General features: G+C 37.0%; 1 protein-coding gene across 4 annotated transcripts in view; it reads left to right on the forward strand.

Moving 5' to 3' along the window:
• Positions 1 to 150: 150 nt before the first annotated feature.
• itprid2 (ITPR interacting domain containing 2) overlaps positions 151 to 13,462 on the forward strand; it is a 68,018-nt gene continuing 54,706 nt past the window's right edge. For 2 of the 4 annotated variants that reach the window (XM_058393537.1, XM_058393541.1), the window contains exon 1: positions 4,782 to 4,936. The gene's annotated coding sequence lies outside the window, so the exon portion shown is untranslated. Of the gene's footprint in view, positions 425 to 4,781; positions 4,937 to 13,462 lie in introns of those variants that run through there. The other 2 variants (XM_058393538.1, XM_058393540.1) reach the window with 2 other exon arrangements.

Consider the following 13,462-nt stretch of genomic DNA (forward strand, 5'->3'; position numbering starts at 1 on the left):
GTACTTTTCCACCTGACCCGCCCTTACTACACTCGGCTCCATCCCAGCTTGCACCCTATTGGACACCAAGTGCACTACATAGGGTGTAGTGCCCATTTATACCACAGCCTTTGTAGTGCGCTTTCCTGAGCACTAGGTCGCAGTTTGACACTCTCTCCAGCGCGAGCTCTGACTGTGTGGGTTTCTTTTCCGGAAGAGGAAATCTTACAGTAGTTTTTGACGAAGTTTTGGGAAAGTTTTTCTCCAGGTTTTTCCTGCAGTTTCCACGGTTCAGCTTGGAGTGTGTGTGTGTGTGTGTGTGTGTGTGTGTGTGTGTGTGTGTGTGTGTGTGTGTGAGTGAGTGTGTGTGTGTGTGTGTGTGTGTGTGTGAGTGTGTGTGTGATCAGGGAGTCTGCTGCAAACACCGACAGCTTCTTTAACCATGGTGAGTCTGCTGATTTCTGTACTTTGTGTGAAAGTATTTCTGCAGTGTTTATGATAGAAAACGCAGTCACTATGCAGGAGAAAAGTCCTGAAATGTTACACACTGTATCAGTAAATAGATCAGTGTCCAGCTGTAGGTCATCCCTCAGTGATACACTGTTACTCTGTCCTGCCTTCTGCATTAATGTCTGTTTATCCAGCACAAAGGTTTCATTTGTTTTTGTTTATTTTTCTCCGTCGATGCATGTGTTGGTCATGTGCACGTGCACAAAGTGTAGAAATGTACAAACAAACAAAAAAAAAATCCCAAAACAAAACAGTAAAAAAAGTGTTTGTTTTTGGCCAAAGGTCGGCCACAAAATCTGAAAATAAATCAGTACGTTTTATTACCTGTATTTATTTATTTATTTATTTATTTAGCCAGATGTGTGACTTAAAATGTGCAAAGGTTAAGTAAATAAATAAATAGTGTTTGGTTTTGAATATACTTACACGAAATCTAAAAACAATGAAATATTAATTAGTTTTTATTTGGTTAAAGCAAAGCAAATCAAATGAAATGTGTGACCAAAATTGCAAGCAAAAAATAAATAAATAAATACTATAATAATGAATACTTTTTTTTTTTTTTGTTCTACCTCACAATTTAAAAATAAATAAAAATAAAGTGAAATAAATAAATAAATAAAAATGGTTTCTTTTTCCCAAATTCGGGACAGAATCGCGAAACAAAACGCAACAAATGAAGTAGAAATTAAATAAATAGTGTTTGGGTTTTTAACAAAACCTCAGCTAGAAAAACTGAAAAAAAAGGAAATTATAAATAAATGAATAAATTCCGTTTGATTTTTATTTCCCAAACTTTGATGCAAAATTGACGAACAAACAAGCAAATAAATTTAAAAAACAGTATATATGTAAAATTCTATATGTAAATAGAATAGATAAAGAGAAAAGATCATTGTAATTTTAAAAGGCTGTTCTATTTTTGGCCAGACGTGTGCTGCAAAATTTGTAAAACAAAAAAAATACGTTGTTTGTTTTTACATAATGGTTTTGTGGTCTCTATATTAGCTACAGGTTTCATTTGTGGGTTTTTTTTCTTGTCTATTGTGTTGTCGTGTGAATAGCCGTTTATTTAATGCTCTGATTAGTTAAAAGCTGTAGTTAAAAGATTTAATATGTCTAATATGTCTGAGCTGATTGATTTAATGATGATGGATCCAGTAGATCCGGTTCACTGGAGCCGTCTTGAAGCTTCAGCTAGGCTGTGTGTACATTTCCTTAGCCAGATCATATAAATCACTGGTGTAGCTCCTTCATCACCTTCCCAGTATTTTACAAGAAAGGTAAGGTGGATCAGTACAGCTATAAAGAGACGCATACAAGCCTCCTCTTCCTCACCTGGACTTGTGCCTGGAGCTGTGAGGCTAATGTAGATAACACAGAGGGGAAGATTATCGTCATTAATAGCATAGTCCGATGTACTTGGCATAAATCATTAAGTCTGTCAACTCGAAAGAATATCCCTGATTCACTCTGCTTCATATTTGTTGAAAGCTCGTTTCTGATTGGTCAGGAGGTGTTGATGATTTTCCTGGGACAGTAGTTGCATGGTTCAAGATTCAAGAAGCTTTTATTGTCATTTCAACCACATATAGCTGACGCAGTACATAGTGAAATGAAACAACGTTTCTCCAGGACCTGGTGCTACATAAACATACAACAACAAAGTTCAACACAAAAACAACACCACAGAGCTAGGACAGAAGATTGTCATGGTTTATATGAATACGCTTTTTCGAATACGTCTATAGCAACTTTTTTACACAGGGACTCATATGGCAGCCACCTTTTATTAACAGATTAGGAAAAGTTTGTCATTGTTGATATGGTGATGTTTGATTAGTGTTTATGGAAGGAGTCTCCAGTGTCAGTGTGGAGCTTTACGTTTCCTGACATGGGAAAGTCTTCAGGGTTGATAGATTTGTTCTGCATTGTTTGTCAGTGACAAGTGACAAGTTGTCTATTATTATTATTATTATTTTTATTATCATTAATTTAATTAATCAAACAGGTGAGGGGGTCAACTGTTTATAGTTGCATTAATGTAACAGGAACTAATCTCTGATAAAGCATACAAGATCTATATTAAAGACAAACTTTAACTCTTTTATTCCTTAGATAAATTTCACCTGGTTGAGACTTTCCTTCATATACTTCTATAAACACGGACTGGATTGATGGCATGTGATGCACAATACTGCTTTCAAATCTCGTACTGCATGCTTTAGGTAAATTTCAGATAAGGTGATGGACACAAGATGGAAGTGGGGGACAACACTGAGAATGCAAATGAGTGGGCGTGGCTTATTGCGTTTTCAGGAAAAACATGTAGAGGCAGCAGCTCTCTGGAAAGGGAGGGGTTGGGGGAAAAATGCTCTAGTATTTCTAACTAAAGTGTTGCAATCACAAACACACACACATCCATTATGCTGGACACTTTGAGCATGTTCACTGAAAAAACAAAGTGACCAAACTCCATGATATCATTAGATATTATCATTGGCAACACCAGTTTGGACCCCAACATGCTTATATTCCTCTCAATGAGTGAATAAAGTAGATTGCAGTGTTGCAATAATAAAAAAAAAAATACCGTTTTTCTATAATATGTTGGCTTTTAGATGAATGATGGTGTGTTAATAGGCAACGTAAAAATTGTTTGTTTCTCAAAACTTTTATTAATATTAAACCATTCGGGATTTGGCTTTAGTAGCAGTTTGGGGACTCGTGAGGTGTTTGGGTAATGCGGCGATATCATTATGATAAATTATGTCCCAAATATGCTTTTCTGAGAAGTTTATTGTTGTTTTTATTTATTTTTTTAAATGTACATTTATGAAAATCTCGCACTTAAATGCTAAAATGTTTACAGATTCAACAATAGTTGTGGTATAAAATGATTTCAAATCGAAAAATATTTTTTAGGTGATTTTTCAGGACTGTTTCAGGAATTTGCTGAGGTTTCTTCAGCAAAACCTGTCATCATGCATCTCATGTACTTTAGAAATGCCTTTAGGAATTGTGATATGATCTTTCTTCATTTGTATGCCTTGGCTTGGATCGAAGAGCTGAATATTTGAATCTTGACTTGGATTTGAGTCCGAAATGATCTTGGAGAGATGCGAGTTGATTGGAATAATGAAGTGAGATGGCTTGAAATTTAGAAATGCTGATTTGATTCTTAGATTTGAGAGATTTGGTTCTTGAATTGAACTTAGCAGCTTATGGACTTTGGGTTTCAGAATGTGATTAGATTAGATTTAAGCTTGGACATAAAATCTGCTTAAAAACACTCAGATTCTTTGAAATGCTTTAACACTGTTAAAATGATCAGCTGCAGCCTAGGGAATGGCACAAGAGCGTCCATTTCTCACAACGGTGGGAAATAAGTATGGATGTTTGCATATATTATTATTTGTGCGCTGTATTGCCAAAGCTTCACCCCAGGTCCACCAAGCTGCCACTGCTGGGCCTCTTAGCAAGGCCCTTAACCCCTAGTTGCTCAGTTGTATAAAATGAGAGAAATTGATAAAGGACGTCTGCCAAAAGCCAGAAATGTGAATGTAAAATCTTTTTCTGCATGGGAGCATCATCAGAAGTGTATAGGGAATAGTAGCCTCAAGAGCTGCCGATTTGACACTTAGAAAGATTTAAGCCTTGATCATGAAGATACATGATATTGGTTGATTTATATAATCTTTTTTCCAAACTTGAAATGAATCGAACAGATTGTCTCTGCAGTATTGAACTTTTGGCACTGCTTGCAACTTGTGAGCTAATTGAACTGTGAATTGTTTGTCTTTCTATAGAGCAAGGTTGTGTTCCTGTAGTCAGGAGTTAAGTCATCCTAGGGCGTGTTCCTGTGAGAGACATAGAAATAACCGTTTATGACCTACAGGCTTGTGTGGCAACCAATACAGTCATGAGATATATGTTTGCGTTTGTCTTTATGCTTATTTGCTTGTTCGCTCCTCTTTAAAACTGTAGCCTTAAAAGTAATTAGAAACCTCTAACAATCAGCATGGATTAAAATCCGCCCGGTGTATCTGATTTTGATTTCGCTGCCTTCGTTGTGTTTTTATTGCGGGATTAGCGGCTGTGCTTCGGCGTGCTGTGCTTTCTGTCTTCTCCAGATTTTCCACTGTTGACACTGGAGAAGCAAAACGGTGCTTCTTCAAACAACTGTGTCCAGGTGTGTGTGTGTGTGTGTGTGTGTGTGTGTGTGTGTGTGGGCGGTATTGTTGCGTGTGTTACTTGCTGAGCTAACATGGGTGGATCTGACACTGTGTCACATGGGTTTCTACATTCTTGCCTCGATTGTGAAAGCGTGTTTGGCTACGAGTCAGTACTCTCTCCCAAGTGAAAGCAGCTGAAACAGGATTGGTGCCAATGTGGATCAGAACCTCTCGCTTAGACCTGAAAAGACAGGAGATCTCCTTATCTGTGAGTAAGTAACATTTGTGGGATTATTCCTTGCGTGATGGCAGGTGTTTCAGACACGAGTCCAGCTGTGTAAATCACGGCTCGCGGATCTGTAACCTCCGCTGCTGTGTATGCATTCATGTTACTCGTGTCTTGTTGTGTCTGCTCTGTCGTATGCTTGTTCAGGCGTCAGAAGGTACTGGTGATGCCATTTCCTTTAAACCTTACTGAAACCTACAGCTTTAATACATTCGGATGCTTTTAGACAAGGCTTCTGGATAATATTCCCATGCTACATCAGTACTCAGTAGTTAAAATCTTTTTTCCCCTTCCTGTAATTTTTTAGATATATGTAAATGTTGATTCACAAGTAATTTGAATGTTGTGGTCTCTTCAGGGGGCTTTAATGTATTTTTGCTAATTTGTTAGTCAAAAAGCAGCCAAGGTTTCCCCACAAAGCTGCACATAACTACATATACGACATCTATTCGATTTTTTTCCCCTTTACTTCGTTGCTCTGGATTCTGATAAGGTCTTTTGCAGTACCGGGGGGGAAAAAAGGTATCAGGATGCTTGAAGACATTTTGATAATGTCATTTGTACCGAAGGATATATTTATTAGGTATTTATATATTTGCATTTTAATGAAATAGTTATTCGTCAGCAGATATTGCTCATTGCACAATGCTCAGCTTTTTCTTTTCTTTTTCTTTTCTGATAACAGTACTTTATCTTTAAACCTTGTATCAGTCAATATATTGATATTAAAGTAATGTGTTTGTCCTTTTGAAATGAACCTAATCTAAAAAATAGAGATTTATTGATATAATTATGCAGCATTTTAAAGCACAGATATAATTATTATTTAATTAGTCTCTTTTCATATAAGTTTTTTTTTTATTTGGTGATGGAAAGAAAGAAAGAAAGAATTTATTGATCACAGGAAGGGAAATTCTTGAATATACACTATAAAAATATATATATATATATACACAATTTTAAATTTTAAGTCACATTTTTATGAAAATATACTACATAAATGCTAAAATGTTTACAGATTTGATACCACATGTCTTTTTAAATGATTTTGAAGCGAAAAATATTTTTTTTAGTCTTTAAATAAAGGTCTTAAATGCAAACTGCAACACATACACAGTATATATACAAAATTATAAGACTAATTTAGCTTATTGTTTACTATATTGAAGTTTTTTTTCTTTAAGGTAGTAGTGCAGATATGAAACGCAGTTGTAGATCCTTAATCATATTTCCATCCCAGTACACAGTACGCAAACTGGTAGTAGATAATGAATATGAAGAACCTTGGGAGTCTAGAATATAATGATGTTAATGGTTGTAGTAGTATCACCTGGTGAGCTGTTGTATTGTAATTGTTTCTACATTTCCATTTATGGCATTTAGTCTAGACCTTATTCAGAGCGACTTAGCATTTTATCTCATTTTTATACAACTGAGTAGTTGAGGGTTAAGGACCTTGCTCAGGGACCCAGCAGTGCCAGCATGGTGGACTTTGGTGGATTTGACCTCACAACCTTCTGATCAGTAGTCCAACACCTTAACCTCTAAGCTACCATGCTGTTGTGCAATGTTATCGGGAATGGTATGAATGATCTACTGTAACGTTCTCTGTGACACGAACCTGAACAACTCTGTAGTGTGTTGATCTCAGTTCAACAATAGCATCAATGCTATCTATATTAATTATGTAGTGATGTTCTACCAGGCTATAAAACATCAGCCACACCGATACCTTTTTTCTCTATGGGAATAATACAAGCACAAACAATTGATGAAAGCTTGATAAAATGCAGTAATACTATAATGGACAGCTCTATAGTTTTGCTCTACGGTTCAGTATGAGAGTGTTAACACCACTAGTTGTTATTTAGAGCAACTCCTTTTTATTTTCCTTTTTTTTTTTTTTGTACCCAAGATGCAGTAGTTCAGCGTTCTTTTGGCGAATACTGGCGACGCCCATGATCCTGTCGCTAATCACTTGGCTTTGTTTTGGTCACTTTGGACCATTATTACTGGATTGAAGGTGTGTCTGTTGATGCGGTCAATGCGTTTACATTTCAAAAACTATTATTATGTTAATTATTATATTGTGTATTAGGTAAGACCAAAGAAAAATGATTTCATGAGACATTTCTATAACAACTAATGGATGTGTCATGTATAGATTTCTTAACAAAAAAAAAAAAATAATTAAAATAATAGTAATCAATTGAAACTAATACTTTTACTTAACACTGACCTTGACCTCTCTGAAAAGTGTCATCATTTACAAAGGTGTCAATAATATTATCATGATATTTGTCAGCTGTTCTACGTATAATGCGGTAGAATTTCTGAAGGAAATGAGGAGTTGTGGTTAGTTTTGTGAATAATTGTGTGTGGTGTTTGAATATGTGAGAAGCACACAGCAGAGTTTGGTTGTACTGGTCTGGTTAGATGTCCAGTCTGATAAGTTAATTTCCTCAATCCAGGAACTGCTTTAATCTTTTCTCTAGTACAGAGTCACGTGAAGGTATTTTTACATCAAGTGTAGTAAGAGAATAGAGCCTGCTGGTTTTGTTCCCCCATCTTTTGTGCTTCTGTAATGTTTAGACCAGAGATTCCTGTGCTTTTATTCGGGGCAAACAACCTAAAAGGAATGAAACTTCCAGATTTATAATATGGGGCTGTTGTAACAGGTGAATAGCGATACTCTGGCGTTTGGTGACTTGTTTGTTATTTGCTGTTATTCACGCTTGGAGTTTGTTGTTTCAGCGAGTCAGAACAAGGCGAAGCTTCAGAGAAACTAGGCAGAGAATCTGAACGATTTTTATAGCCGAACTCCTGAAATAGCGTGTACTGAAATAGTATGTATTGAAATAGCATGTCCTTTGTTTGAGTGCCTTTTGTTTAGCTGTGACTCGAGTAACTTTTCAAAAAGAGAAGCACGCAAAACCTCGGGCTTTATAGTTACCGCCGTGCTCACAATGTTGATTTGTAGGATAAAGAAACAAAACAAAACAAGAGATTATCTTTCAGTGTCTCTCAAGACCCTATTTAAAAATCAGATGACCCCAGAGCCAGTCTGACCAGTCTGAACTACTGAGCTGTAAATGTGAGCTGCGTGAAACTGAGTGTGTGTGATGCAAACAGAACTGAAGCGCTGCAGAGGTATGATGTACGCTAGACTGGAAAGCAAAGGGGGGAAAAAAGAAAATAAACACTGGATTTCATACATAAAACTGTGTAATTGAATCATTTATTGTTTTTAATCTTGTCCTTTTTAATCTTGCATATTTCTTGTCATCTCGGTTCTCAACGCTTGATTGGTTTCTGTCATTCAACCAAATAACGTAGAGCCAGTCCAGAAGAAATGTCAAACATATCAAAAGTATCAGTTTCTCTCTGATTCTGGCCCAGAAAATGTCTTCTCGCTGCAAATAACACCAGAATAATAGCAGATTATTCCCATAGGCTAGTGAGCAATGCTCTGTTGTTACAGAGAGACAGGAAGTCTGTGTTCACAGCAGTATTAGACAACCCCTGAAGGTCAGGGATCACAGAGCAGAGGATTTCTGATGCATCGTCGTCAGCAGACTTGGAGGTGGAAGTGACCTTTGGCCTGTCTCAGTGGGGAAAAGAGACGCTGCACAGGATCAGTAAACGCTGGCGCATTTTGTCCTGCCCAGCTCTTTTCTCCTTCTTGAGTGCTTTGAGTTAGCGTGCGCCAGAGATCAAGTCCACAGGAAGCGTAGCGTCTTGAGCAAGAGCAGCTCAGCAGCCTGGCTGCCTTTTTTGAGGAAGTTTGCAGTGTAAGCTAAAAAAATAATAAATAAATCTAGCTAGTTGAAGCCCAAGGGTAAATGTGACTGTAAGTAAAAACCTGTAGCTTTCGTGGGTTCAGAAGGAAGTCACATCTTCAGGACATTCTGTAGAGTTTAATTGCTTATTCCATGCATGCCAAGGTGCGACAGAACAAAAGACTTGAGTGACGTGAGAAATAAACTTGTATCACACGCGTGTGAGGTTGCGTGTGACATTTTAGAAAGTGGGTATTGTGAAACATTACAGATATGTGCTTGTCTCTGAAGCTGAGCTGGTTGCTAAATCTATTCCAACTTGATTCTGTTGACTCTGGTGCATCTGAGTTCATCACATGTATTGCTCATGCTACACGTCTGTTGTGTAAACGTCATGACGTCATCACACACACGCACACAAGGGTTACTTTACTTCCTGAACCAGTGCAGGCCCGAGCACGAGTCACGTTCACGGGGATCGAGACACGGTATCGAACTCGCATCACCTCCTACAGGTCTCGGGTGCGGTACCGGGCTGCACTTCCTGCTCCACATGACCACTTTCATATTACCAGTTTATCACATGATCTATGATCTGTTTCTGACCAGTGTGAAAGCCTCCTTAAGAAATGAAACACTTAAACTTCATGTTCAAGAGTTCCTGTTACGTCCCTTTTTTCTCGTTCCTGGGAAATAAGTGTCATTTCCCCATTCTTTGTAACCCAAATAAAGAGAAAAAACCCATCTTAGCCATGAAAGTTTGGCTTAGATTTGGGCAGGTTTTTTTTTTTTTTTTTTAGTTTTTTCATTCTCGTAAAAGCCCTAACCTAAACTTCAAGCGGCTTAATGGATATTTTTTATCATTTTCCATCAAGAGTAATTGGAAAATGTCACTACCTAGGAACAAAAATCGTGTTACATAGTGTAATTTTCTAATTAAGTGGCAGCAATTTCAAGTTAACAATTAACTCGTCACAGTGACGTTTATACAATCGGTATTATTTAATAACAGCGAACGCGTTGTCGCTATAGAAACGTTAACGCAGCAGAACAAGCAAATTAACATGAAACATGATTGAGCCTTCCGACCAATCAGAACCGAGAATAAACGTATACTGATGTGAATATCCACGTGTTAACAGGTAAGCTTTATTCTGTCGCGATCGGATTTTCTCAGTCAGCTTTTCCCAGCTTGTTTATGGACACTCGGCTCAATTGCGTCACGTATCGAGTAGGTGGAAAGTAAAAATCTTAATCTTAAGTATCGACACACCCCCTTCAACCTGACAAAGAAGTGATTCATGTGTCATGCAGATTATTATCGTGACATAGCGTGGCTTTTATATCAGTGTTTTCAACCTGACCTTAACAATTTATGTTCACAAAATCCATAATCCAAATCGTGTGGACCGAACTTTGATTCAAACTCTGCAACAAATGTGCAAAAAGTCCCACTAAACGTCCATTATACACGTCCAAACCAACCTCTCCGGGCCCTTTTTAAAGCAAGAAATGTTTTTGCAGGTTTGAAAACTTGTTTCATCTGATGATCTACCGAGTCACAGGAGCCTTTATCTAAACATAGCCCTTATTCCCCCCCAAGACCAATATTAAATCACGATACAAGACGAAGCGTTTTGTGAGATCTTGTCATATTCTAAATATTGTCTGTGGATCTCAATCTGATAACTCAACTGTTGTTTTTGCGCCCGGCCTTTCGGTCACATCTGTTTTATAATCATGTCCTCTGCTGACGTTGTGTTCCTGGGATTTCAGCCAGTTCTCCTTCGAGGCTTGTATTATTGATATTCATCACTAGGGTAAGGGTGTGTGTGTGTGTGTCTGTGTGTGTTTGTGCATTATGAAGTACTCGTTGATCAAAGGAGAGTTCTGCTTATCTGCATGACGCTGCGTCTGGGCAGAGTTTCAGACTTTAGTGCACATGCTTGAAATTGTGTGTGTGTGTGTGTGTGTGCGTGCGCATACACCAGCTTTAGATCCATTGTCGAGTTCACATCCTGATTGCACCATATGGCTTTTTTCCCATTGCTCAGCCTGAAGCTCTGGGCAACGCTGACCTCGTTGGACTAATGATTAAACAGTGTTATGCTAATTTTGTACAGGACATGGTATAGAGCTCTTCACACTTTTCTCACACACACACACACACACACTTTCTCTCTGTCTTACACACTGCCTACAGGGCTGATTTTGTCTCGTTTGTCTGGCTTTACTCTTTGTTAGAAGGGCTGTACTCATAACAGAAATAAATCAATGTTGTTTTCCTGCATTCTTTTAGCACAGAGAGAAGGTTGCACTTGTTTGTAGATTCTGCTGACTTGCTTCTCTACCTTCACCTGTTTTAACTGGTTTAAAGCAAGACAATTAGATTCAACAAGTTCAGTCATGTTAATAATGCTTGCAACTATAAGGCGGTAATGTTTTCGATCAAAACTCTACAGAGAAATGTTTTTCACAGCCGTTTTCCACCCACTTACTATACATGTCAGTTTCCTTAATAAACCTTTCATACCTCACTAACTAAGAGGGATGTTCTGCTGGTATGGTGTGCATGTTTCGCTGACTTTCTAGTGATGCCCACATAAAGCTCACAAAAATCCTTTAAAAGGCAAAGCTCATCATGCTAAAATTACAAAAACACGGTGATGGAAAATAGGAGGATTTCTGAATTAATTAATATATTTTGGCTTCTTAATTTCTAAAAATTAAAAAAAAATAATCTTAATTTATGGATATATATTTGGCTTTTTTGAATAATTTCTTAATTTCGGAATATATTTTGGCTTTTTGTTCTTTAATTCTAAAGTTAATATATTTTAGCTTTTTTAAAAATAATAATTTCTTAATTTATGAATATTTTGGCTTTTTTCTAAAACTAATTTATGAATATATTCTGTTTTTTTAACCAATTTCTTAATTTATGAATGTAATTTGACTTTATTTTTTATTATAAAATTATTAATATAGTTTAGCTTTTTTAAGAATGATTTCTTAATTTATGAATTTCTTGCCTTTTTTTAAAAAAAAAAACAAAACAAACTAATATATAAATATATTTTTGGCTTTTTATTTTTGAATAATTTCTTAATTTATAAATGGCTTTAATTGTTTTTTTTTTTTCAAATATAATATTTTCTTTAGTTAAAGCCATCGACTGTTTCATAATAAGTTTTATTGGATTTGTGTTTGTATACTGTAAATAAAATACACAAGCTATTTGAACTCGAAGGCGTAACCTGTGAATACAACAGCAGTGACTCCTCACAGATATGAAGCCGATCTGTCGAGATTTACGGTATTCAGTCACACTCAAGAGAACGGCTAGGATACTGACGTTTTCTTCCACTTTTACAGGATTTTCATCAAGACCAAAATCTAAATGCTTGTAGGAACAAAAACCGTTCGTTTTTCAACTTGATCGAAAAGGGCGTGGCTCTCAGATCCACCACAACACGGGTGTGGTTTTATTAAAAATGCTTTGTTTACTCTCTGTATTGTTTTGAGCCATGTTTATGTCACAGATAAGAGTGAATTTTACTGCAGGACGCTGAAGCACCATGGTGATGTGTATACAACGTTATTGTCCGCTATCTATAAAATCCAACATGAAGACGTGTGGCCTAAACAGTACCTGGTGCATGCAGTATGTAAATACTGGTGTGTTGAATAGTCTAGCTATTAATAGTTATCAGCTCGAGGTGGAGATCGTGATTGTTGATATTGTGAAATTACATAACAGTATGTTTTTCACTGTGCGTCTCGCTTATCACCAGTACTTCCAGAAGAATATTACAGATCATTTTCCCAAAAATCTGGATTTAAATTTTTTTTTTTTATATATATATATATATAAATGTGCCTCGGTTTTTCCCTGATTAAACTGTAATAATATAAAAGAAATTAAATATAAAATAAATATTTAGAGTAAATGTCAGGATATGAGTTGAGGTAACGGTATGTTTTTCACTGTGTTGCATGACATTTTCCTTGTTTTATGGTTTATTGTGTAATAGTATCTATAGCTGTAAATTAAAACAATTTTTATTTATTTATTCATTTTTATTTTTATTATTATTATTATTATTATTATTAGTATTATAATGTTGCACTACCCGAGGGGGCGCTGTGTCATAGTGGTTAGAACTGTTGACTCCAGGGTTTTTGATTCCCTGATACTGTGTGTGTGTGTGTGTGTGTGTGTGTATAGAGTTTGCATGTTCTCCCTGTGCTTCTGAGTTTTCCTTCAGGTCCTCCAGGTTCCTCCCTAGTCCGAAGACGTGCACTGTGGCCTGATTGGCATCTCTAAATTGTCTGTAGTGTGTTAGTGTGTGTGTCCATGTCCCCCGAATCCCCTGGGACTCCCTGTGACCATATGTGGGATAAGTAGTGGTGGGTGGGTGGATGGATGGATGGAAGGATGGATGGATGGATGGATTTTAAGGTATTTGTGCTTTCGAGCGCCCTAGGGTGTCTCTTAAGGTTGACTGAATTTTTCAGATTGCAAAACATCGACCCTGCTATCATGAATCATATATCGCCCTTCTACAATGCTGAGATCTCTGTGACCCTCTGTATGATGTTAGCCTTTTATTTACTGTTTGTAAAGTCTGTAGAGTGCTCTAATGCTCTAATGTGAGTGTGTGTGTGTTTTCCTGAATCACGACTTCCTCTGCATGCCCGGGCTCTGTTCTGGGTGCGGAGTAATGCCAGGA

This window comes from Hemibagrus wyckioides, linkage group LG06, assembly GCF_019097595.1.
Source record: "Hemibagrus wyckioides isolate EC202008001 linkage group LG06, SWU_Hwy_1.0, whole genome shotgun sequence".
Classification (NCBI taxonomy): Eukaryota; Metazoa; Chordata; class Actinopteri; order Siluriformes; family Bagridae; genus Hemibagrus; species Hemibagrus wyckioides.